General features: G+C 33.7%; 1 protein-coding gene across 1 annotated transcript in view; it reads right to left on the reverse strand.

Moving 5' to 3' along the window:
* LOC133834941 (uncharacterized) overlaps nt 1-26986 on the reverse strand; it is a 193232-nt gene that overhangs the window by 126722 nt on the left and 39524 nt on the right. The window contains 1 exon segment of the mRNA XM_062264732.1: nt 978-1026. The gene's annotated coding sequence lies outside the window, so the exon portion shown is untranslated.

Below are 26986 nucleotides of genomic sequence, written 5' to 3' on the forward strand. Positions count from 1 at the left end.
TAGACTGAAACCAGGGCTGGAGAATGTAGGCAGTTTGCAGAGCTCCGACTGCGACGCGACTGCGGCTTTTGTTAGCATTAGGCAATTGATGTTTATTATTGCAAGTGTATATGTGCATATGGGAGTTAGGTGTGGCGAAGTTCCAGACAAGGCTCTATTCCACATATGCTAAACTAAATTCAAGCATAAAATGTGGCCAAGCAAAGCCGATTTAATTCAACGCAAAATGCACAATTGTTGCTTGTGTTGCTAGACTTATTTAATGCATAGCTGGGCAACAACAATAACATACATACACAGCCGCTTATGCGGCGACAACAATTAAAAGCAATTTGTAACCGCAGTGAAAATCGCTTTAATTTTATTGCCACTGCTGCCTTTTTGTGCATGTGTCAATATGGGTTCTGTAAACAGAAACGTATTGGTGTGCGTACGTAGTTTGATTTAAATTTCCAACAATACAATGTTTGATACAAGTTTGGTCAAATTAATTAAATTCCAATAGCTCTGACATTATTAATAACATTAATTTAATTTTTTCAAATTTATGCATACTGATTATCTCTGCAAATTTGATTAATTTTATTTTAATCGATTCCTTTTTTGTGGCTACTTAATTAGCCCAATTTCATGATTAATTTACATAGTAAAAAGAATTTTCTAATTAAAAAGCCATTATTGGTATTAAGCAAAAGCAATCAAGTATGAAATTTAATCACCTTTTTTAATTAAAGTCATTTTTAATAAACGCTTTTTTTCTAAACCCTTTAATATTGTCTTGTACATTTTGTGCAGAAAACCTATTTAATATGACTAAAAATATTTAAATTCCAAACTCTTATTGTTTTTTTTGTACGGATCTTAAATTAGTTGTTAGTTAACTGTAATTCAGCAAAAAAATTGAACTTAATTTTCTCTTCATGTTAAACTTCCATTCGGATCCTCGAAATTTCATTATTTTTTTTACTGAAACTCACCGTCAATCATATTGGTCGTCGAATGGAGGTGGAGATGTTTCCTTGGCGTCTGCAATTAGAAAAGAAAAAGTTTTAATTAAATAGGGAAATATTTATGCAGCATTTATGTTAATAAAATGGAAAAGTATGTAAACAAATGAAACAAAAGCAAAATAAGCGAAATTTGCGACCCGAAATTGCTGTAAAATATTAAACAATTAAGTTGAACGCAATGTTGCCGCACAAGTGTTAATAATTGAAATACACGTAACGCAGCAGGAACAAACAAATAGGCAAACAAAAGTTTTCGCCTGCGGCCAATTAATAATAAATCGCGTGGTGAATCAAAAAACTGGAAATCAAAGTCTGAGGCAAAGTCTGAGAGAAAGACTATGGCAGCTGCCAACTAATGACGCGCTTCATTTGGGCCAAGTATTTTCGCCGTACCAGCTCCACGTGCAACAACAAATTGGCACCACAAATGGGGGCTCAAACTTCGGTCAGCCCAAAAGTCAAAAGGACGCAACAAAAACAAAAATGATAAAGGTGCAAAGGAAAATGCCAGAGGAAAGTTTACCAATGGATCGGGTCGGCCTTCAATGCTTCTGAGAATTTGTTACGGCGGGCTTAGCGCTTGATTGAGCGGATCCAAATTTGTAGTAGCACTTGCCAGTTAACGTGTTTATGTATGAGGGAGTATCTGCTACTTTTTGTTCGCGTTCGCGTTCGCGTCACGGACTGATTGATAAGGTTAAGGTAAAATTTGACCCAAACCCGTGGCAAGGTCAGAGGCAATTGGGCTGTGGCAAATTATAGATAGGCCTCGCTATTTACCCTTACTTTTTATGCGCGGCCTAATATTTAAATTAAATCAAGTTACCCCAATGTTTGGCCAATGAATTAAGGTTACTTGAGCCTAATTTGATTACCTAATTATTCTGTGAAAAAATGTGGGAGCAAATTAACTTAAGCTTACGTCAATTCGTTGTCTTATTGAACCAACTTTAATCAACAAAGGAAAAGTTAAGCTAAAAACAGTTGTTTCGAAATGCAATTCGAATTTAAATTTTTCACACAAACCATAAAAAACCTCTTCAATCAAACCATTTCTAGCAACCTGAGCTAAATTTATTTTCTCTGTGCTCCTTGGGCAAACTTGAATCCATTTCAAAATCAATTTTCAACAGACCTCGGTGCTATACATTATGCCAGAAATCGAAACGCAAGACGAAAAGCTAATCAATCAAAATGTGCAGCCTCTTTTGTTAATAAGCCAAGCAGAGCCAGGCGGGCCAACACAATTTACGCTCTGGAAAAATAAATATATAAATAAATAAGCATAAAACTGCGAAATAATATTAAAGAGCAGCTACTTCGAGGCAATGTCAAAAGGCAAGGATATGTTCGAGAAGGCCAGAAACAATCCTCGGGATTTTCTCATTTTGAGAAATCGAAACTCATTCCTGGCAAGCATCAAAAGTGAGAACTGACAAGACAGTCAGAGAAGCTTCGAAGTACAATATTTGTTGCATACCTCCAGGCGCTGTTGGATATTGTCTTGATTGATTTTCATATTGTTGAGAATTGCCTTTGATGATGGTAAAAGGAGCAGTTCGAATACTCAAAAATCATATCTGATTCTAGCCGCAAGTCCAATGAATATTGCTTAATCAACTGTGAATGTTTAGTGCAATCCATAGACGTTGTCTGCTTACTGTTTTCTGTTCTCCGCAACGTAATAAAATTTTCTAATTGAGTTGCCGCTAACATCATGAAATGTATAGCGAACTCACTATGGCTGATTTATAAGCGGCACAGTTTTTGAGGCTTTTAGGCCATGTGGCAAGTTGCTGCCAAAGCCAGCTAATAAATTATTTGTGCTAGATAAAAAACGAGAAACAAAAACAGAAATAAACAAAACTTGTGCCGCATAAAAAATGCTCGTAACGCGCCTAAAGGCATGCCATGCTTTATGTTGTTTATTTGCAAATTGTTTTTCCCTTTTTATCCTGGTGCTATGGTGTTATGATTTATATAGAAACCAGCCACGCCCTGTCCATAAATTATTCCTGTGCAGCAGAGGCCAACCACATAAATAAAAAGTATAAGATTGGGAAACAAACCTCACAATACATTTGTATAATTAGTAATACCATCAACATCAGGCAGCACACTCTGCATTTGAATCATGAGTTGAAATTATTGCAAGCTTCAAACCTATAGAACTTTCGTCTATTCGACAGATGTTTCTCAGAAATAATTGGCAAATATATTCTAGAATCAAGTTAGTATGGTTTCTTTAAATTAAGACTCAACACTATGTTTTAAGCTTAGAAAAGAAGGTAGGCTTATGCACAAATTTTAAAATTTTAAAATAAATCAGAGCCAACTACAAGGATGAAGCTTTTCCAGTATCTCCCTTCAGCAAGTAGTTCTATGGCTGGCATGCATAATTAGAGCAACCTGTCTGCCAAAATGAATAAATTTGCGCAGTGAATGCGATGCACATATGTGTACACTTGAACATGAATGCACGGCACACTGAATACATGCATGTGGATGTATTTGTATTTAAAATATGCAATTGTATACGTGCGAACATTTCCAGAGACAAATGTAAAGAAATACATTCTGAGGTTGCTATGCAAGTGCCGGCAGTAGGAAAAACTCACACAATATCTGAATATTAAGAAAACGCATTTGATTTAAAGTTGAACTTTCATTGCATAAAATACAAAATGTATCACTGTGAAAAACCAACGAAGGTGTAAATTAATACGCTTATGATTATTAACATAGCTAACAATTTAAGTTAGATATGTAACAATGTTACATTTTCCAATATTTACTATTCAAATATGGAAAAATAAATAATTATTTATATTTAAACAGGGAGTTTGTGTTGTAGAACTACACATTTATTTCTTAAATAATATTCAAGATTTAAGTATTGGAGGATGAAAACCAAATTTAAATTCATTTTATATATAACTACATTTCACAGTCTTATAATTCCAAGCGAAAAAAATATTGGTAGCGATTTAAAAAAAACGCAAAACAGTTGTGTTATATATATTATTATTTGGTATATTGATATAGTACAACAATTAAAATACCATAGAGTTTAAAATATACCAGATTGTCAGCCAAATCAACTAACCCCTATTAAGTAGCGTTTTTTGCAATACAAAAGTATTTCTTAAATAACATCTAGTGAGCCAAGTTTAAGGAATCAATAATACTGTAGTTCTTATTGTATGTACCAACAAAATGTTCTAACATATCTTCAATGTTTTTCCATTTTGTTCCAATTTGTGGAGTCGGAAGTGGGCGTGGTAAAAAATTCTAAACAAATTGGATCTACGTGCAAGCTTAATAAGTGCTATCGAAGTAAATTGTATCTCTACCTCTTATAGTCTGTGAGGTCAGAAGCTACAAAGATATAATACCATTCTTCCCTATGGGTAACGGGTAAAAAAAATGTCACTTTGTGCGTTGACTGCTTTGTGGTGGTAGAGAAGCTTTGAAAATGAATGCGCATTATGTCAACTGTTCATGCTGTATGCGGCACTAAAACTGTTGCACATATTAATGCTCAACACATAATTATGTACAATTACTTTTTCCAACACGTTATAAGCTATGCAATTTTGTGGTATTTACCCAAGTACAAATATCGCATCTGTTATGACCACATTATGAAAAATCCGCTCCAAGAACACTAAACGGAAATTATAAACTGATCCTGACTAGCAGATAATTGTGTGTGACGTCATGTGATTGCTGATTTCATCAGCTTATTATTTTCGCACATTATCGTGGCTTTCAGTTTGCAATGACAATTAGAAAACTTAATGCGAGCATCGCGGCAAAACTCCGCTCGACGCAGCTCATCTATTTCCCTTTTTTACAGATGCTTTCTTTATAGAGTAATTATTGATATTTATTGCTTGTACGAACAAACTTGCAATGGGCACTTAATTTGTTGAAGAAAATTTGTTGAATTTATGGCTGCGACTAATAGCCACTTGTAACCTGCGACAGGATACAAGCTAGCTGACTAGAGCTAGATACTGTGACAATATTATGGCTTACTCCATAGAAATTTTGAGGTACTAGTGAATAAGTTGATTCACTACAATTTACTTTTCTTGGGTTTTGTAAATAGACAAGCATTACTTAAATAGTTCGAATTGAGCTTTATTACGTGATAAAGTGTTGCAAATTGTTTTTAATTATATTGAATTTCAAATTGATTATATTCCTATATAATTTAATTGAATATCAACAAGAGCTTTGTTACATATGCGTATCTGTTCATATAAAGTATTCACATTATTTGAGTATGGACAATAATAAACAGACGCTGGCAATTTTTGAATCAATGTTTATTAAATTCTGTCCAAATTGTCTGTCGACGGATCTCTGTCTGACTCTGCTGCACTGCGTTCTCACTGTTGTTGACATTAATTGCCAATTAATTTTGCTACAACATGAACAGCGTTCAATAAATGAATAATAATGTATATACATAGATTCAGTAAATACTCTGCTCAATGGAACAAACCGGAAGAGTATTGCCAAGAGCAGCCGATTCCGTTGATTAAATACTATCAAAAGATAGTCTTATGACTATGTAGCTGGGTTCAAAGGGTATCACTATCAAAAAATTAAAAAATGCGTTCAGCTTGGCGTATTGCAAATCTTATTGGGAACTATAGAAGGATAACCCTCCTTCTTGTTTTAATGGCAAATTCAAAAGTTCAAATAATTCTCTAAAGCCAAACGTGCGTAAAAAATGCCAAACATTCGTAGTCAACACATTAAGCTGAGACTCAAAGAGAATGGGGATGACGAAGAAGAGAGAGAACGAGGAATTTTTTGAGTAAATAAATGCACATTCAACAATGCGAGAAAAAGGCGAAATCACTCATACGCACTATCTAACAGCACCGAGATAGGCAGCTTGGCAGATATGAAGTTAGCGAGAGATGGCATGGGGGCAGATTGCTGAGAGAAAATGTGTAGGTAACTCCTTCTAAGTGGCGAGGGACATTCGAACACACAAGTTTATTTACGCTTCACTGCAGTTGCTTGCCATCTGCTTTGTAGGGGTTTTTTTTGGGAGATGTTAAGCGTTGCTTCATTGTCAGGCATTTAGAGTCGACCTTCTTCTATCGAGTTGCCTAATATGGTACTCTATATCATAGCAGTACGAACAAAACCCCAGCACTAATATGTTTGATCAAAGCATGCGTAAAAGTCATAAAAAGAGAAAGTGAATGAAGTATATGTATGTGTATATAAACTTCTATACTTTCAGAGAAAACAAACCATCCAAAAACCAAAAAAATAAAAAAACAAATGTTACTTTTTTGGAGCAAAAGTCAATTTATGGTTTGCTACCCGCATAATTTTATTTTGTTTTGTTCAATTTTATTTCCTTATTGCTGCAGCCAAAATCCTATACAAAATTGGCCAACATTTTATGGTTATGCTTCAGTTTGTAAATTTTTTGTAGCTTTAAATGAAGAGCATAATTAAAATAATTTGATGGCATCAATTTCGCGTTATGACTCATAGACTTTTAAAAATCAATTTAAATGTTTTGATTACACTTGAAATGAAACCATGAAGCATAATTAAATTGTTGCAAATTTACAAGTCTATAAACTCTATCGTCTTTGCAAATATCGTTAATATTTTTAACGGAAATTGCCGTCGAGATTAATGATAAACAAAGTGACAATAAAGCGCTTAAGCTCAACATGCGAAAAGTGCATCACATGCGGCGTATGCGCAATAAATTTTTAAAGCGTGTCTCATTTAAATGCGCCATTCATAAATTCGCCATTAATTCAATTTTAAAATACAGACACATTCCCAGTCTCAGGCCCTGGCGTTGCCCAAATGTCCTGCAGCCTGCAGCCTGCCTTCGCGTCGCATGCATGCGTGCAATTAACAATTTGCACGTTGTTTTCCATTCATTAAGTATCTCTGGCTCAGGCTACTCTCTGTTGCTTGAACCTTCGGTGTTTCAGTCTGGAATTCCTCTTTATTCGCTTGCCATTAATGCAACGATAAATTTATTTCATCCACAGAAAACGAAAAAAATAGGCTATACAACTCTTATCCCCAGCAATGTCTGTAATGGTTTTAGTTTTACCATTCGCCTTTTTTATGTCTTATCTATAAAGCTATTAGTTTTGATAAATGGCCCTGCTGATGCCTCTGGTTTTTGGTCACTGTCAGCGCTTCTTCACCTGTTCTAGTTACACATACCGGCCATTAATATCCAATACCGCCTAAAAAAAGCCAAGCTAAAGCGAAGTACATTTAAGAAGTACAACAATAAATAGAAATGTAATAAATTTAACCGAATCTTCACATACAGATGTAACATAACAATTGTTACCGACAGAATTTAACATAATGCTGTCAAGTTTAGTTTACATCGAATTAAGTTGTTTCATTATTTGTATGTGTGAATGTTTTAATATGTTTAGCAAAATACGTTTAGTGTATTAAATTGTGAATTGTATTTACAAAAACGTAAACTTTTGAATGTTATTGCTTATTTTTTGTTGATTCAAAACTTCGCAATATATATATACATATATTTATAGGGTCGGAATTACCTCCTTCTGCCTATTACTCTAAGTTTAAAATTACATTTGCTATTGGTTTTTTATTCAATTCAACTTGATCTGTCTGTCTTACAAATAGTCTCTAAGATTCAGTTGTTCATACGGACTCATGGACAGACAGAAAGAAGGACATTACAAACATTTGCTAGAGGCATATATTTATAAATATATTATAAAGTTTGGTTGTACTCGAAAAGCACTTAGTGTTGTTACAAATGATATTTATCTATGTAACTTACAAAAATTAAGAGCAGTAGCATATTCGATATACGTTAACACGTATATATATCAGTTTGGGCTTGATGACATTTCCATTTGCTGTCTGCCGACAACAAAAATCCCAAACCAAAAAAAAAACTAGACACGCATATTTCCTTGTTGACATTGGCATTTGAAAGAGAGCTAATCTGCATTTGTAAAATCAAATGCGAGTGCAAGCGAATACGCAATAGGCGATTGCCAAGCTAGCATTCACTGATCGCGTCAATCACACATACACACACATACTACAGTAGATGACCATCTACGTTTCCAAAAGCAAACAGTAAATCTCAGTAAATCTCCGTCGGTGAGTTTAGGGGACTAAGATTAAAATCTCTGTATTCACATATTTTATATTTTCTTATTTATCATTACGGAGCCGTATCAGATCTTCCTGTAGGATGAGTAAGTCCAAGATTGGTCTTAGAAAGAGTTCAGTTATACTCTGACATCAAATGTATGATACGGTTAACGCAATTTCACAAAATTTTAAAGATAAGAGGTCACGCAATGGGTTCTTACGCTCTATAGAATTATTTTAAATTTTATCCAAATTTTGATGCACGGAACCTTTACACAAGCTGAATAAACACTCAAAACTCCATAAAACCATGGATTCATTTTAACTAATAATAGTTAAAACTAATAATCTAAAAGAAAAATTTGCTTTCTTTCTATTTAATTTAAGTAGCCCAATTTTCGCTATTCTTATACGATTTTCTAGTATTTAGAATGCATATTTGAAACCTACTGAACAAATAAACGCAATCTACTCGTCTTAGTATAAAAGACAGTTAATTGCCAAAGAACGGTAGCATTGTCAAATTGGTTTCTTGAACATGAGAACTACTACAATTTTATTGGGGTGTGCCTTAGTGGCCATTTGTCTTTCCTACTTACCAACAATAGAATGTCAAAGTTCATCAACAACAACAACAACAACAACTGCGGCTACCGATACTGCAACGACTACAACGGCCGCAAGTGATACCACTACAACCACTGCCTCCTCATCTGACACTACGTCAACAACATCATCATCATCGAGCGGCGGATCTAAGAAGAAGACCAGAAGGAAGCACAAATGGAAGGTCGTGAGAAAGCCCGGCAAGAAAGTTATCAAGAGACACCGCAAAGGAGGCAAGAAAGTCAAGAAATTCTTTCTCTAAATGAAAATTTGGCGACTGATATTGAATGAAGCCTCATATCATACTAGTATTTGACAAATAGAAGGAATATGAAATTGTATTACACATCGATTTAAGAGTTTGTTACAAAGTGCACTTTATTAAATAGTTTTAAAAAAATGAATTTGGTCTTTTTGTCAAATTATTCTAGAATGAAAGAGAGAGATTAAGTACCATTTAGAAAAGAATTACTTTAAGCGAGATATATTAGTGCTTTCTGAGCGTAATTTTAAGGCGATGTGTTGCATTGATTGCTAATCTGGTTTAATAATCTGGTATATTTTGTACTTTATGGTATAATTTAAAAGTGATAGTATGTCGATATATCAATACAACCTTCGGTATATATTTTTTCCCGAAATATGTTATATTTAATATATAGTAAGAACAAGTAGGAAAGCTACAGTCGAGTGTACTCGACCGCATTTAAAATATACCATAGACGCCATAATTAATTATTGTATACACAAAAATTCGCACGTCTAGCTTTAATATTACGCTTGTTATTCGATTTTATTTGATCCGCGTGCAAACATAACAAATACTGTCGAAAACAAATATTAGCTCTATCTCTTATAGTCTCTGAGATCTAGGTGTTCATACGGACAGACGAACATGGCTAGATCGTCTCGGCTGTTGACGCTGATCAAGAATATATATTCTTTATAGGGTCGGAGATGCCTCCTTCTACCTGTTACATACATTTCCTGCCGGCACAAAGTTATAATACCGTTCTACCCTATGGGTAGCGGATATAATAACTGATTTGGTTTTATTCAAAATGTACTTTAGCGTTCTAAGTAATTCTTATCTGTTAATTTTGTCTACACTCTTGATCAACTCGGCTGTTAACGCTGATCAAGAGTATTTATAAATTATGGGGTGGATTGGAAATGCTTCCTTTTACCTGTAACATATATTTCCTTTTGAATCAAAGCTACAATACCCTTTAAAGGAACCGACGAAAAAATTTCGATCAGTTGTGAGCAGCATTCAACATACTGGCAGAAAGGAAAGCAAGATAGTGCGCTTGGTGAAATATTATTAAGTTTTTCTGACACTAAGACTGTTTACGCTAATATGATGACGAAGATGACGAAGTACATTATGGAGCCATGTCAGATCTTCCTATATACTGAGTAAGTCGAAGATTGGTCCAAGAATGAGTTCAGTTATTCGCAGACGTCAAATGTTTGATACGGTTCACTACATTCTAAACATAATAGGAATTATTTTCAATTGTATCCAAATTTTGATGCACGGAACCTTTACACAAGCTGAATAAACACTCAAAACTCCATAGAACCATGGATTCATTTTAACTAATAACAGTTAAAACCAATAATCTAAAAGAAAAATTTGCTTTCTTTCTATTTAATTTAAGTAGCCCAATTTTCGCTATTCTTATACGATTATCTAGTATTTAGAATGCATATTTGAAACCTACTGAACAAATAAACGTAATCTACTCGTCTTAGTATAAAAGACAGTTAATTGCCAAAGAATGGTAGCATTATCAAATTGGTTTCTTGAACATGAGAACTACTACAATTTTATTGGGGTGTGCCTTAGTGGCCATTTGTCTTTCCTACTTACCAACAATAGAATGTCAAAGTTCATCAACAACAACAACAACAACAACTGCGGCTACCGATACTGCAACGACTACAACGGCCGCAAGTGATACCACTACAACCACTGCCTCCTCATCTGACACTACGTCAACAACATCATCATCATCGAGCGGCGGATCTAAGAAGAAGACCAGAAGGAAGCACAAATGGAAGGTCGTGAGAAAGCCCGGCAAGAAAGTTATCAAGAGACACCGCAAAGGAGGCAAGAAAGTCAAGAAATTCTTTCTCTAAATGAAGATTTGGCGACTAATATGGAATGAAGCCTCATATCATACTAGTATTGGACAAATAGAAGGAATATGAAATTGTATTACACATCGATTTAAGAGTTTGTTACAAAGTGCACTTTATTAAATAGTTTTAAAAAATGAATTTGGTCTTTTTGTCAAATTATTCTAGAACGAAAGAGAGAGATTAAGTACCATTTATAAATGATGAATCATTAATCATTGCTTTCTGAGCGTAATTTTAAGGCGATTTGAACTATTTTAGGGGCATACACTAATAACTAAAGTCTTTATGAAGTATGACGGAAAAAAATTAAAAAAGTTAGATAAGAAACAATTGCATATTTGGGAAAAAACAACTGCTGCAAGTGGGTCTGAGTTGCATTGATTCCTAATCTGGTTTAATAATCTGGTATATTTTGTACTTTATGGTATAATTTAAAAGTGATAGTATTCCGATATACCAAATACAACCTTCGGTATATATCAGTATTTTTTCGAAATATGTTATATTTCATATATAGTAAGAAAAATAACTGATTTGCTTTTATTCAAAATTTACTGTAATTTTTTAAGTAATTCTTATCTGTGCATTTTGTCTACACTCTTGATCGACTCGGCTGTTAACGCTGATCAAGAATATTTATAAGTTATAGGGTGGGTTGGAAATGCTTCCTTTTAACTGTAACATACATTTCATGTTGAATCAAAGCTACAATGCCCTTTAAAGAACCGACGAAAAAATTTCGATCTAGTTGTAAGCAGCATTCCAGATACTGGCAGAAAGGAAAGCAAGATAGTGCGCTTGGTGAAATATTATTAAGTTTTTCTGACACTAAGACTGTTTACGCTAATATGATGACGAAGATTGGTGCAAGAATGAGTTCAGTTATTCGCAGACGTCAAATGTTTGATACGGTTCACTACATTCTAAACATAAGAGGTCAAGCAATGGCGTCTTACGATCTATAGAATTATTTTAAATTTTATCCAAATTTTGATGCACGGAACCTTAACACAAGCTGAATAAACACTCAAAACTCCATAGAACCATGGATTCATTTTAACTAATAACAGTTAAAACCAATAATCTAAAAAGAAAAATTTGCTTTCTTTCTATTTAATTTAAATAGCCCAATTTTCGCTACTCTTATACGATTATCTAGTATTTAGAATGCATATTTGACACCTACTGAACAAATAAACGTATCTACTCGTCTTAGTATAAAAGACAGTTAATTGCCAAAGAACGGTAGCATTATCAAATTGGTTTCTTGAACATGAGAACTACTACAATTTTATTGGGGTGTGCCTTAGTGGCCATTTGTCTTTCCTACTTACCAACAATAGAATGTCAAAGTTCATCAACAACAACAACAACAACAACTGCGGCTACCGATACTGCAACGACTACAACGGCCGCAAGTGATACCACTACAACCACTGCCTCCTCATCTGACACTACGTCAACAACATCATCATCATCGAGCGGCGGATCTAAGAAGAAGACCAGAAGGAAGCACAAATGGAAGGTCGTGAAAAGCCTGGCAAGAAAGTTATCAAGAGACACCGCAAAGGAGGCAAGAAAGTCAAGAAATTCTTTCTCTAAATGATGATTTGGCGACTGATATTGAATGAAGCCTCATATCATACTAGTATTTGACAAATAGAAGGAATATGAAATTGTATTACACATCGATTTAAGAGTTTATTATAAAGTGCACTTTATTAAATAGTTTTAAAAATTAATTTGGTCTTTTGTCAAATTATTCTAGAATGAAAGAGAGAGATTAAGTACCATTTATAAATGATGAATCAGATATATTATTGCTTTCTGAGCGTAATTTTAAGGCGATTTGAACTATTGCTAGGGGGTTACACTAATAACTAAAGTCTTTTATGAAGTATGACGGATAAAAATACAACCTTAAAAAATATGTTAGATAAGAAATAGTAAGAACAAGTATTTGGGAAAAACAACTGCATTTAAAATATACCATAGGTCTGAGTTGCATTGATTACTAATCTGGCTTTAATAATCTGGTTATATTTTATACTTTATGCGTATAATACTTAAAACAAATATTAGTGATAGTAACTCGAGATATATACGGACAAATACAACCTTCGGTATATATCAGAATATTTTTCGGAATATCCTTATATTTCATATATTTCCTGCCGGCACAAAAATAACTGATTTGCCCTTGGGTATTCAAAATTTGGTTTTACTGTAAATTACTTTAAAGTAATTCTTATCTGTGCATTTTGTCTACACTCTTGATCGACTCGGCTGTTAACGCTGATCAAGAATATTTATAAGTTATAGGGTGGGTTGGAAATGCTTCCTTTTAACTGTAACATACATTTCCTGTTGAATCAAAGCTACAATGCCCTTTAAAGGAACCGACGAAAAAATTTCGATCTAGTTGTAAGCAGCATTCCACATACTGGCAGAAAAGAAAGCAAGGTAGTGGGCTTGGTGAAATATTATTAAGTTTTTCTGACACTAAGACTGTTTACGCTAATATGATGACGAAGATTCGAAGATGCAAGAATGAGTTCAGTTATTCGCAGACGTCAAATGTTTGATACGGTTCACTACATTCTAAACATAAGAGGCAAGCAATGGCTTACGATCTATAGAATTATTTTAAATTTTATCCAACTTTTTATGCACGGAACCTTAACACAAGCTGAATAAACACTCAAAACTCCATAAAACCATGGATTCATTTTAACTAATAATAGTTAAAACCAATAATCTAAAAGAAAAATTTGCTTTCTTTCTATTTAATTTAAATAGCCCAATTTTCGCTATTCTTATACGATTATCTAGTATTTAGAATGCATATTTGACACCTACTGAACAAATAAACGTATCTACTCGTCTTAGTATAAAAGACAGTTAATTGCCAAAGAACGGTAGCATTATCAAATTGGTTTCTTTAACATGAGAACTACTACAATTTTATTGGGGTGTGCCTTAGTGGCCATTTGTCTTTCCTACTTACCAACAATAGAATGTCAAAGTTCATCAACAACAACAACAACAACAACTGCGGCTACCGATACTGCAACGACTACAACGGCCGCAAGTGATACCACTACAACCACTGCCTCCTCATCTGACACTACGTCAACAACATCATCATCATCGAGCGGCGGATCTAAGAAGAAGACCAGAAGGAAGCACAAATGGAAGGTCGTGAGAAAGCCTGGCAAGAAAGTTATCAAGAGACACCGCAAAGGAGGCAAGAAAGTCAAGAAATTCTTTCTCTAAATGATGATTTGGCGACTGATATTGAATGAAGCCTCATATCATACTAGTATTGGACAAATAGAAGGAATATGAAATTGTATTACACATCGATTTAAGAGTTTATTATAAAGTGCACTTTATTAAATAGTTTTAAAAATTAATTTGGGCTTTTGTCAAATTATTCTAGAATGAAAGAGAGAGATTAAGTACCATTTATAAATGATGAATCATTAATCATTGCTTTCTGAGCGTAATTTTAAGGCGATTTGAACTATTTTAGGGGCATACACTAATAACTAAAATCTTTATGAAGTATGACGGAAAAAAATTAAAAAAGTTAGATAATAAACAATTGCATATTTGGGAAAAAACAACTGCTGCAAGTGGGTCTGAGTTGCATTGATTCCTTATCTGGTTTAATAATCTGGTATATTGTGTACTGTATAATTTAAAAGTGATAGTAACTCGATATACCAAATACAACCTTCGGTATATATCAGTATTTTTTTCGAAATATGTTATATTTCATATATAGTAAGAAAAATAAATGATTTGCTTTTATTCAAAATTTACTGTAATTTTTTAAGGAATTCTTATCTGTGCATTTTGTCTACTCTCTTGATCGACTCGGCTGTTAACGCTGATCAAGAATATTTATAACTTAAAGGGTGGGTTGGAAATGTTTCCTTTTAACTGTAACATACATTTCATGTTGAATCAAAGCTACAATGCCCTTTAAAGAACCGACGAAAAAAATTTCGATCTAGTTGTAAGCAGCATTCCAGATACTGGCAGAAAGGAAAGCAAGATAGTGCGCTTGGTGAAACATTATTAAGTTTTTCTGACACTAAGACTGTTTACGCTAATATGATGACGAAGATTGGTGCAAGAATGAGTTCAGTTATTCGCAGACGTCAAATGTTTGATACGGTTCACTACATTCTAAACATAATAGGAATTATTTTCAATTGTATCCAAATTTTGATGCACGAAACCTTTACACAAGCTGAATAAACACTCAAAACTCCATAGAACCATGGATTCATTTTAACTAATAACAGTTAAAACCAATAATCTAAAAGAAAAATTTGCTTTCTTTCTATTTAATTTAAGTAGCCCAATTTTCGCTATTCTTATACGATTATCTAGTATTTAGAATGCATATTTGAAACATACTGAACAAATAAACGTAATCTACTCGTCTTAGTATAAAAGACAGTTAATTGCCAAAGAATGGTAGCATTATCAAATTGGTTTCTTGAACATGAGAACTACTACAATTTTATTGGGGTGTGCCTTAGTGGCCATTTGTCTTTCCTACTTACCAACAATAGAATGTCAAAGTTCATCAACAACAACAACAACAACAACTGCGGCTACCGATACTGCAACGACTACAACGGCCGCAAGTGATACCACTACAACCACTGCCTCCTCATCTGACACTACGTCAACAACATCATCATCATCGAGCGGCGGATCTAAGAAGAAGACCAGAAGGAAGCACAAATGGAAGGTCGTGAGAAAGCCCGGCAAGAAAGTTATCAAGAGACACCGCAAAGGAGGCAAGAAAGTCAAGAAATTCTTTCTCTAAATGAAGATTTGGCGACTGATATTGAATGAAGCCTCATATCATACTAGTATTGGACAAATAGAAGGAATATGAAATTGTATTACACATCGATTTAAGAGTTTATTATAAAGTGCACTTTATTAAATAGTTTTAAAAAATTAATTTGGGCTTTTTGTCAAATTATTCTAGAATGAAAGAGAGAGATTAAGTACCATTTATAAATGATGAATCATTAATCATTGCTTTCTGAGCGTAATTTTAAGGCGATTTGAACTATTTTAGGGGCATACACTAATAACTAAAATCTTTATGAAGTATGACGGAAAAAAATTAAAAAAGTTAGATAATAAACAATTGCATATTTGGGAAAAAACAACTGCTGCAAGTGGGTCTGAGTTGCATTGATTCCTTATCTGGTTTAATAATCTGGTATATTGTGTACTGTATAATTTAAAAGTGATAGTAACTCGATATACCAAATACAACCTTCGGTATATATCAGTATTTTTTCGAAATATGTTATATTTCATATATAGTAAGAAAAATAAATGATTTGCTTTTATTCAAAATTTACTGTAATTTTTTAAGGAATTCTTATCTGTGCATTTTGTCTACTCTCTTGATCGACTCGGCTGTTAACGCTGATCAAGAATATTTATAACTTAAAGGGTGGGTTGGAAATGTTTCCTTTTAACTGTAACATACATTTCATGTTGAATCAAAGCTACAATGCCCTTTAAAGAACCGACGAAAAAATTTCGATCTAGTTGTAAGCAGCATTCCAGATACTGGCAGAAAGGAAAGCAAGATAGTGCGCTTGGTGAAACATTATTAAGTTTTTCTGACACTAAGACTGTTTACGCTAATATGATGACGAAGATTGGTGCAAGAATGAGTTCAGTTATTCGCAGACGTCAAATGTTTGATACGGTTCACTACATTCTAAACATAATAGGAATTATTTTCAATTGTATCCAAATTTTGATGCACGAAACCTTTACACAAGCTGAATAAACACTCAAAACTCCATAGAACCATGGATTCATTTTAACTAATAACAGTTAAAACCAATAATCTAAAAGAAAAATTTGCTTTCTTTCTATTTAATTTAAGTAGCCCAATTTTCGCTATTCTTATACGATTATCTAGTATTTAGAATGCATATTTGAAACATACTGAACAAATAAACGTAATCTACTCGTCTTAGTATAAAAGACAGTTAATTGCCAAAGAATGGTAGCATTATCAAATTGCTTTCTTGAACATGAGAACTACTACAATTTTATTGGGGTGTGCCTTAGTGGTCATTTGTCTTTCCTACTTACCAACAATAGAATGTCAAAGTTCATCAACAACAACAACAACAACAACTGCGGCTACCGATACTGCAACGACTACAACGGCCGCAAGTGATACCACTACAACCACTGCCTCCTCATCTGACACTACGTCAACAACATCATCATCATCGAGCGGCGGATCTAAGAAGAAGACCAGAAGGAAGCACAAATGGAAGGTCGTGAGAAAGCCTGGCAAGAAAGTTATCAAGAGACACCGCAAAGGAGGCAAGAAAGTCAAGAAATTCTTTCTCTAAATGATGATTTGGCGACTGATATTGAATGAAGCCTCATATCATACTAGTATTGGACAAATAGAAGGAATATGAAATTGTATTACACATCGATTTAAGAGTTTATTATAAAGTGCACTTTATTAAATAGTTTTAAAAAATTAATTTGGTCTTTTGTCAAATTATTCTAGAATGAAAGAGAGAGATTAAGTACCATTTATAAATGATGAATCATTAATCATTGCTTTCTGAGCGTAATTTTAAGGCGATTTGAACTATTTTAGGGGCATACACTAATAACTAAAGTCTTTATGAAGTATGACGGAAAAAATTAAAAAGTTAGATAAGAAACAATTGCATATTTGGGAAAAACAACTGCTGCAAGTGGGTCTGAGTTGCATTGATTCCTAATCTGGTTTAATAATCTGGTATATTTTGTACTTTATGGTATAATTTAAAAGTGATAGTAACTCGATATACCAAATACAACCTTCGGTATATATCAGTATTTTTTCGAAATATGTTATATTTCATATATAGTAAGAAAAATAACTGATTTGCTTTTATTCAAAATTTACTGTAATTTTTAAGTAATTCTTATCTGTGCATTTTGTCTACACTCTTGATCGACTCGGCTGTTAACGCTGATCAAGAATATTTATAAGTTATAGGGTGGGTTGGAAATGCTTCCTTTTAACTGTAACATACATTTCATGTTGAATCAAAGCTACAATGCCCTTTAAAGAACCGACGAAAAAATTTCGATCTAGTTGTAAGCAGCATTCCAGATACTGGCAGAAAGGAAAGCAAGATAGTGCGCTTGGTGAAATATTATTAAGTTTTTCTGACACTAAGACTGTTTACGCTAATATGATGACGAAGATTGGTGCAAGAATGAGTTCAGTTATTCGCAGACGTCAAATGTTTGATACGGTTCACTACATTCTAAACATAAGAGGTCAAGCAATGGCGTCTTACGATCTATAGAATTTTTTAAATTTTATCCAACTTTTATGCACGGAACCTTAACACAAGCTGAATAAACACTCAAAACTCCATAAAACCATGGATTCATTTTAACTAATAATAGTTAAAACCAATAATCTAAAAGAAAAATTTGCTTTCTTTCTATTTAATTTAAATAGCCCAATTTTCGCTACTCTTATACGATTATCTAGTATTTAGAATGCATATTTGACACCTACTGAACAAATAAACGTATCTACTCGTCTTAGTATTAAAGACAGTTAATTGCCAAAGAATGGTAGCATTATCAAATTGGTTTCTTGAACATGAGAACTACTACAATTTTATTGGGGTGTGCCTTAGTGGCCATTTGTCTTTCCTACTTACCAACAATAGAATGTCAAAGTTCATCAACAACAACAACAACAACAACTGCGGCTACCGATACTGCAACGACTACAACGGCCGCAAGTGATACCACTACAACCACTGCCTCCTCATCTGACACTACGTCAACAACATCATCATCATCGAGCGGCGGATCTAAGAAGAAGACCAGAAGGAAGCACAAATGGAAGGTCGTGAGAAAGCCTGGCAAGAAAGTTATCAAGAGACACCGCAAAGGAGGCAAGAAAGTCAAGAAATTCTTTCTCTAAATGATGATTTGGCGACTGATATTGAATGAAGCCTCATATCATACTAGTATTGGACAAATAGAAGGAATATGAAATTGTATTACACATCGATTTAAGAGTTTATTATAAAGTGCACTTTATTAAATAGTTTTAAAAAATTAATTTGGGCTTTTTGTCAAATTATTCTAGAATGAAAGAGAGAGATTAAGTACCATTTATAAATGATGAATCATTAATCATTGCTTTCTGAGCGTAATTTTAAGGCGATTTGAACTATTTTAGGGGCATACACTAATAACTAAAATCTTTATGAAGTATGACGGAAAAAATTAAAAAGTTAGATAATAAACAATTGCATATTTGGGAAAAAACAACTGCTGCAAGTGGGTCTGAGTTGCATTGATTCCTTATCTGGTTTAATAATCTGGTATATTATGTACTTTATGGTATAATTTAAAAGTGATAGTAACTCGATATACCAAATACAACCTTCGGTATATATCAGTATTTTTTCGAAATATGTTATATTTCATATATAGTAAGAAAAATAAATGATTTGCTTTTATTCAAAATTTACTGTAATTTTTTAAGGAATTCTTATCTGTGCATTTTGTCTACACTCTTGATCGACTCGGCTGTTAACGCTGAACAAGAATATTTATAACTTAAAGGGTGGGTTGGAAATGTTTCCTTTTAACTGTAACATACATTTCATGTTGAATCAAAGCTACAATGCCCTTTAAAGAACCGACGAAAAAATTTCGATCTAGTTGTAAGCAGCATTCCAGATACTGGCAGAAAGGAAAGCAAGATAGTGCGCTTGGTGAAATATTATTAAGTTTTTCTGACACTAAGACTGTTTACGCTAATATGATGACGAAGATTGGTGCAAGAATGAGTTCAGTTATTCGCAGACGTCAAATGTTTGATACGGTTCACTACATTCTAAACATAAGAGGTCAAGCAATGGCGTCTTACGATCTATAGAATTATTTTAAATTTTATCCAAATTTTGATGCACGGAACCTTAACACAAGCTGAATAAACACTCAAAACTCCATAAAACCATGGATTCATTTTAACTAATAATAGTTAAAACCAATAATCTAAAAGAAAAATTTGCTTTCTTTCTATTTAATTTAAATAGCCCAATTTTCGCTACTCTTATACGATTATCTAGTATTTAGAATGCATATTTGACACCTACTGAACAAATAAACGTAATCTACTCGTCTTAGTATAAAAGACAGTTAATTGCCAAAGAACGGTAGCATTATCAAATTGGTTTCTTGAACATGAGAACTACTACAATTTTATTGGGGTGTGCCTTAGTGGCCATTTGTCTTTCCTACTTACCAACAATAGAATGTCAAAGTTCATCAACAACAACAACAACAACAACTGCGGCTACAGATACTGCAACGACTACAACGGCCGCAAGTGATACCACTACAACCACTGCCTCCTCATCTGACACTACGTCAACAACATCATCATCATCGAGCGGCGGATCTAAGAAGAAGACCAGAAGGAAGCACAAATGGAAGGTCGTGAGAAAGCCCGGCAAGAAAGTTATCAAGAGACACCGCAAAGGAGGCAAGAAAGTCAAGAAATTCTTTCTCTAAATGAAGATTTGGCGACTGATATTGAATGAAGCCTCATATCATACTAGTATTGGACAAATAGAAGGAATATGAAATTGAATTACACATCGATTTAAGAGTTTATTATAAAGTGCACTTTATTAAATAGTTTTAAAAATTAATTTGGTCTTTTGTCAAATTATTCTAGAATGAAAGAGAGAGATTAAGTACCATTTAGAAAAGAATTACTTTAAGCGAGATATATTAGTGCTTTCTGAGCGTAATTTTAAGGCGATGTGTTGCATTGATTGCTAATCTGGTTTAATAATCTGGTATATTTTGTACTTTATGGTATAATTTAAAAGTGATAGTATGTCGATATATCAATACAACCATCGGTATATATTTTTTCGAAATATGTTATATTTAATATATAGTAAGAACAAGTAGGAAAGCTACAGTCGAGTGTACTCGACCGCATTTAAAATATACCATAGACGCCATAATTAATTATTGTATATACAAAAATTCGCACGTCTAGCTTTAATATTACGCTTGTTATTCGATTTTATTTGATCCGCGTGCAAACATAACAAATACTGTCGAAAACCAATATTAGCTCTATCTCTTATAGTCTCTGAGATCTAGGTGTTCATACGGACAGACGAACATGGCTAGATCGTCTCGGCTATTGACGCTGATCAAGAATATATATTCTTTATAGGGTCGGAGATGCCTCCTTCTACCTGTTACATACATTTCCTGTCGGCACAAAGTTATAATACCGTTCTACCCTATGGGTAGCAGATATAATAACTGATTTGGTTTTATTCAAAATGTACTTTAGCGTTCTAAGTAATTCTTATCTGTTAATTTTGTCTACACTCTTGATCGACTCGGCTGTTAACGCTGATCAAGAGTATTTATAACTTATGGGGTGGGTTGGAAATGCTTCCTTTTACCTGTAACATATATTTCCTTTTGAATCAAAGCTACAATACCCTTTAAATGAACCGACGAAAAAATTTCGATCAGTTGTGAGCAGCATTCAACATACTGGCAGAAAGGAAAGCAAGATAGTGCGCTTGGTGAAATATTATTAAGTTTTTCTGACACTAAGACTGTTTACGCTAATATGATGACGAAGATGACGAAGTACATTATGGAGCCATGTCAGATCTTCCTATATACTGAGTAAGTCGAAGATTGGTCCAAGAATGAGTTCAGTTATTCGCAGACGTCAAATGTTTGATACGGTTCACTACATTCTAAACATAATAGGAATTATTTTCAATTGTATCCAAATTTTGATGCACGGAACCTTTACACAAGCTGAATAAACACTCAAAACTCCATAGAACCATGGATTCATTTTAACTAATAACAGTTAAAACCAATAATCTAAAAGAAAAATTTGCTTTCTTTCTATTTAATTTAAGTAGCCCAATTTTCGCTATTCTTATACTATTATCTAGTATTTAGAATGCATATTTGAAACATACTGAACAAATAAACGTAATCTACTCGTCTTAGTATAAAAGACAGTTAATTGCCAAAGAATGGTAGCATTATCAAATTGGTTTCTTGAACATGAGAACTACTACAATTTTATTGGGGTGTGCCTTAGTGGCCATTTGTCTTTCCTACTTACCAACAATAGAATGTCAAAGTTCATCAACAACAACAACAACAACAACTGCGGCTACCGATACTGCAACGACTACAACGGCCGCAAGTGATACCACTACAACCACTGCCTCCTCATCTGACACTACGTCAACAACATCATCATCATCGAGCGGCGGATCTAAGAAGAAGACCAGAAGGAAGCACAAATGGAAGGTCGTGAGAAAGCCCGGCAAAAAAGTTATCAAGAGACACCGCAAAGGAGGCAAGAAAGTCAAGAAATTCTTTCTCTAAATGAAGATTTGGCGACTGATATTGAATGAAGCCTCATATCATACTAGTATTGGACAAATAGAAGGAATATGAAATTGTATTACACATCGATTTAAGAGTTTGTTACAAAGTGCACTTTATTAAATAGTTTTTAAAAAATGAATTTGGTCTTTTTGTCAAATTATTCTAGAATGAAAGAGAGAGATTAAGTACCATTTATAAATGATGAATCATTAATCATTGCTTTCTGAGCGTAATTTTAAGGCGATTTGAACTATTTTAGGGACATACACTAATAACTTAAGTCTTTATGAAGTATGACGGAAAAAAATTAAAAAAGTTAGATAATAAACAATTGCATATTTGGGAAAAAACAACTGCTGCAAGTGGGTCTGAGTTGCATTGATTCCTAATCTGGTTTAATAATCTGGTATATTTTGTACTTTATGGTATAATTTAAAAGTGATAGTAACTCGATATACCAAATACAACCTTCGGTATATATCAGTATTTTTTCGAAATATGTTATATTTCATATATAGTAAGAAAAATAACTGATTTGCTTTTATTCAAAATTTACTGTAATTTTGAAGTAATTCTTATCTGTGCATTTTGTCTACACTCTTGATCGACTCGGCTGTTAACGCTGATCAAGAATATTTATAAGTTATAGGGTGGGTTGGAAATGCTTTCTTTTAACTGTAACATACATTTCATGTTGAATCAAAGCTACAATGCCCTTTAAAGAACCGACGAAAAAATTTCGATCTAGTTGTAAGCAGCATTCCAGATACTGGCAGAAAGGAAAGCAAGATAGTGCGCTTGGTGAAATATTATTAAGTTTTCCTGACACTAAGACTGTTTACGCTAATATGATGACGAAGATTGGTGCAAGAATGAGTTCAGTTATTCGCAGACGTCAAATGTTTGATACGGTTCACTACATTCTAAACATAAGAGGTCAATCAATGGCGTCTTACGATCTATAGAATTATTTTTAATTTTATTCAAATTTTGATGCACGGAACCTTAACACAAGCTGAATAAACACTCAAAACTCCATAGAACCATGGATTCATTTTTACTAATAATAGTTAAAACCAATAATCTAAAAGAAAAATATGCTTTCTTTCTATTTAATTTAAATAGCCCAATTTTCGCTACTCTTATACGATTATCTAGTATTTAGAATGCATATTTGACACCTACTGAACAAATAAACGTATCTACTCGTCTTAGTATAAAAGACAGTTAATTGCCAAAGAACGGTAGCATTATCAAATTGGTTTCTTGAACATGAGAACTACTACAATTTTATTGGGGTGTGCCTTAGTGGCCATTTGTCTTTCCTACTTACCAACAATAGAATGTCAAAGTTCATCAACAACAACAACAACAACAACTGCGGCTACCGATACTGCAACGACTACAACGGCCGCAAGTGATACCACTACAACCACTGCCTCCTCATCTGACACTACGTCAACAACATCATCATCATCGAGCGGCGGATCTAAGAAGAAGACCAGAAGGAAGCACAAATGGAAAGTCGTGAGAAAGCCCGGCAAGAAAGTTATCAAGAGACACCGCAAAGGAGGCAAGAAAGTCAAGAAATTCTTTCTCTAAATGAAGATTTGACGACTGATATTGAATGAAGCCTCATACTAGTATTGGACAAATAATATAGTAATACACATCGATTTAAGAGTTTGTTACAAAGTGCACTTTATTAAATAGTTTTTAAAATTAATTTGGTCTTTTTGTTAAATTGTTCTAGAATGAAAGAGAGAGCTTGAGCTACCATTTAGGAACGAACTAATTTGGCGGGATATATTAGTGAATCAATAATAATTGCTTTCTGAGCGTAATTCTAAGGCGATTTGAACTATTTTAGGGTCATACACTAAAATCTAAAGTCTTTATGAAGTTTGAAGTTTTTGTTGTGATCGAATAAAAATTGAACAAGTAAGAAAGTTACAGTCGAGTGTGGTCGACTATCAGATACCCGCTACCCATTTTTAATAAAGGCAAAGTATTGCGGTAGTATTTTCAAAATATACCAAAAATACTAAAAAAAATACTCAAAATATACCAAATGGTATGTTTGGTATATCGATATAGTACACCATTCAAAATTTACCATAGACGGCACAATGGTCCAGATTATCGGCTAAAGCAACTAAGAGCCCTAGTAAGTAGGTGTTTTTGCCCATACAAAAGAATTTCTTTAATAACTTCGACGATTTTTATCTGATCGCAACCAAATTGTCAGGAATCATAACTACTATAGTAGTTATTTTATATAGCAAAATTAAATTAAATTAAATTATATACCAAAATAGCTTTAAAATTACGCTTGTTATTTGATTATGGACAGACGGACGTGGCTAGATCGTCTCGGCTGTTGACGCTGATCAAGAATATATATACTTTATAGGGTCGGAGATGCCTCGTTCTACCTGTTACATACATTTCCTGCCGGCACAAAGTAAACAAACTACTGTAGTTGTTATTGTATATGCCAAAAATCACAGCTCTAGCTTTTGTTACTAGATTTTTGTTTATTTGCGGGGGCGAAAGAAATTTGAAACAAACTTGATCTGCGTGCAAACATAACAAATGCTATCGAACAAAATTATAGGTCTATCTCTTATAGTCTCTAAGATCTAGGTGTTTATACGGACAGATAGACAGACGGACATGGCTAGATCGTCTCGGCTATTGATGCTGATGAAGAATATATATACCTTATAGGGTCGGGGATGCCTCCTTCTACCTGTTATATACATTTCCTGTCGGCACAAAGTTATAATATTCTTCTACCCTACGGGGTATTTTCAAGCTACAGCCGTGTACGATAATAACAATAGTGAATATGATTTCTCAAAATTTGATTGCGATCAGATAAAAGTTGTGGAAGTTATTAAAGAAATACTTTTGTGTGAGCAAAAACGCCTACTTACTGGGGGTCTTAGTTGCTTTGGCCGACAATCTGGTATATTAAGCTGTCTATGGTATATTTTGAATGTGGTAATATATCGATATTACAAATATACCATTTGGTATATTTGGTATATTTACAAATATGGCATTTGGTCGAGCACACTCGCCTGTAGCTTTCTTACTTGTTCTAAATAATTTTTAGCTCTTTCGACTGTTTTCAGAAAAAAACAATGATCTTAGAACAAATAATGTTTTTAAAATGGTAGATCAGCCGAATGTTACTTTCACTATAGAATTATTTTTTACAATAAGACCAAGTTCATTTGTAAAACTATTTAATAAAGGGCACATTGTAACAAGTTCTTATATCTACGTGTGATACAATTTCGGTTCCAACCTGATTATCCATTTAAGTGTGGGCCAATTTTTGATTTAGAAAATGAATTCCTCAATTTTTTCGGCCTCCTTTACGGTGCCTCTTGATAACCTTCTTGCCAGGCTTTCTCACGGCCTTCCACTTGTGCTTCCTTCTGGTCTTCTTAGAGCCGCTGCTGGATGATGACGATGTGGTTGAAGTGGTGTCAGATGAGGAGGCAGTGGTTGTAGCGGTATCACTAGCGGCCGTTGTAGTCGTTGCCGTATCGGTAGCCGCAGTTGTTGTTGTTGTTGTTGATGATGATGCAGTTTGACATTCTATTGTTGGTAAGTAGGTAAGACAAATGGCCACTAAGGCACACCCCAATAAAATTGTAATAGTTCTCATCTTCAAGAAAACTATTTGTGAATGATACTTTTATTTGACAATTAACTGCCTTATATACTAAGATGAAGAGAATAAATTTATTTGCTCAGTAGGTTTCAAATTTGCATGTTAAATAAATAAAATATACATACATATAATAAAATAGCGAAAATTTGGCTATTTGAAGAAATGGGGGAAAGAAAATATTTTGTTAGATTCATAGTTATTATTTGTTCATCGGCTATATGGAGTTTTAAGTGTTTATTCAGCTTGTGTAAGGCTACCGCTCATCTACATCAAAATCCAAATATAGATAAATTGGACAAATTTGAACGTTAACCCACATTACTAAATCACTTGAACTCATTACTTTTGAATCTAGTAAGAGTGACCCAGCCATATCCATCATGTGGGGTTTGATTTTAACTGAACATACTCGACTTTTCTACTTGTTTGTACTTTTCATACGTAAATGAACAAATAAATGTTCTTTTAATGGACTTACCATATATATGTAACAAGTAAGAAAGCTACAGTCGAGTGTGCTTGACTGTGAAATGCCCGCAACCAATTTTTTTTGAAAGCAGGACAGAATGGTTTTAATTATTAAATATACCAAATTAATATACAACAAAACACCAAATATATACAAAAGGCAATATTTGGTATATTTATATAGTACTACATTCAAAATACTTGTGCACTTTGTAGGGTCGGAGATGACTCTTCCTGTCTGTTACATATATTTCTTGGAGGCACACAGTTTTAATACGCTTTTACTCTACGGGTACGGGTATAAAAAATGTGCCAAAGAAAATGAAGCTTTCGTGTTTATTCAGCTATTCTACACCCGCTATTAAAACTCTGTGCTACGAGAACTTCACAAATCCATAAATTATAA

The sequence above is a fragment of the Drosophila sulfurigaster genome, chromosome 2L (genome assembly GCF_023558435.1).
Source record: "Drosophila sulfurigaster albostrigata strain 15112-1811.04 chromosome 2L, ASM2355843v2, whole genome shotgun sequence".
Taxonomy (NCBI): domain Eukaryota; kingdom Metazoa; phylum Arthropoda; class Insecta; order Diptera; family Drosophilidae; genus Drosophila; species Drosophila sulfurigaster.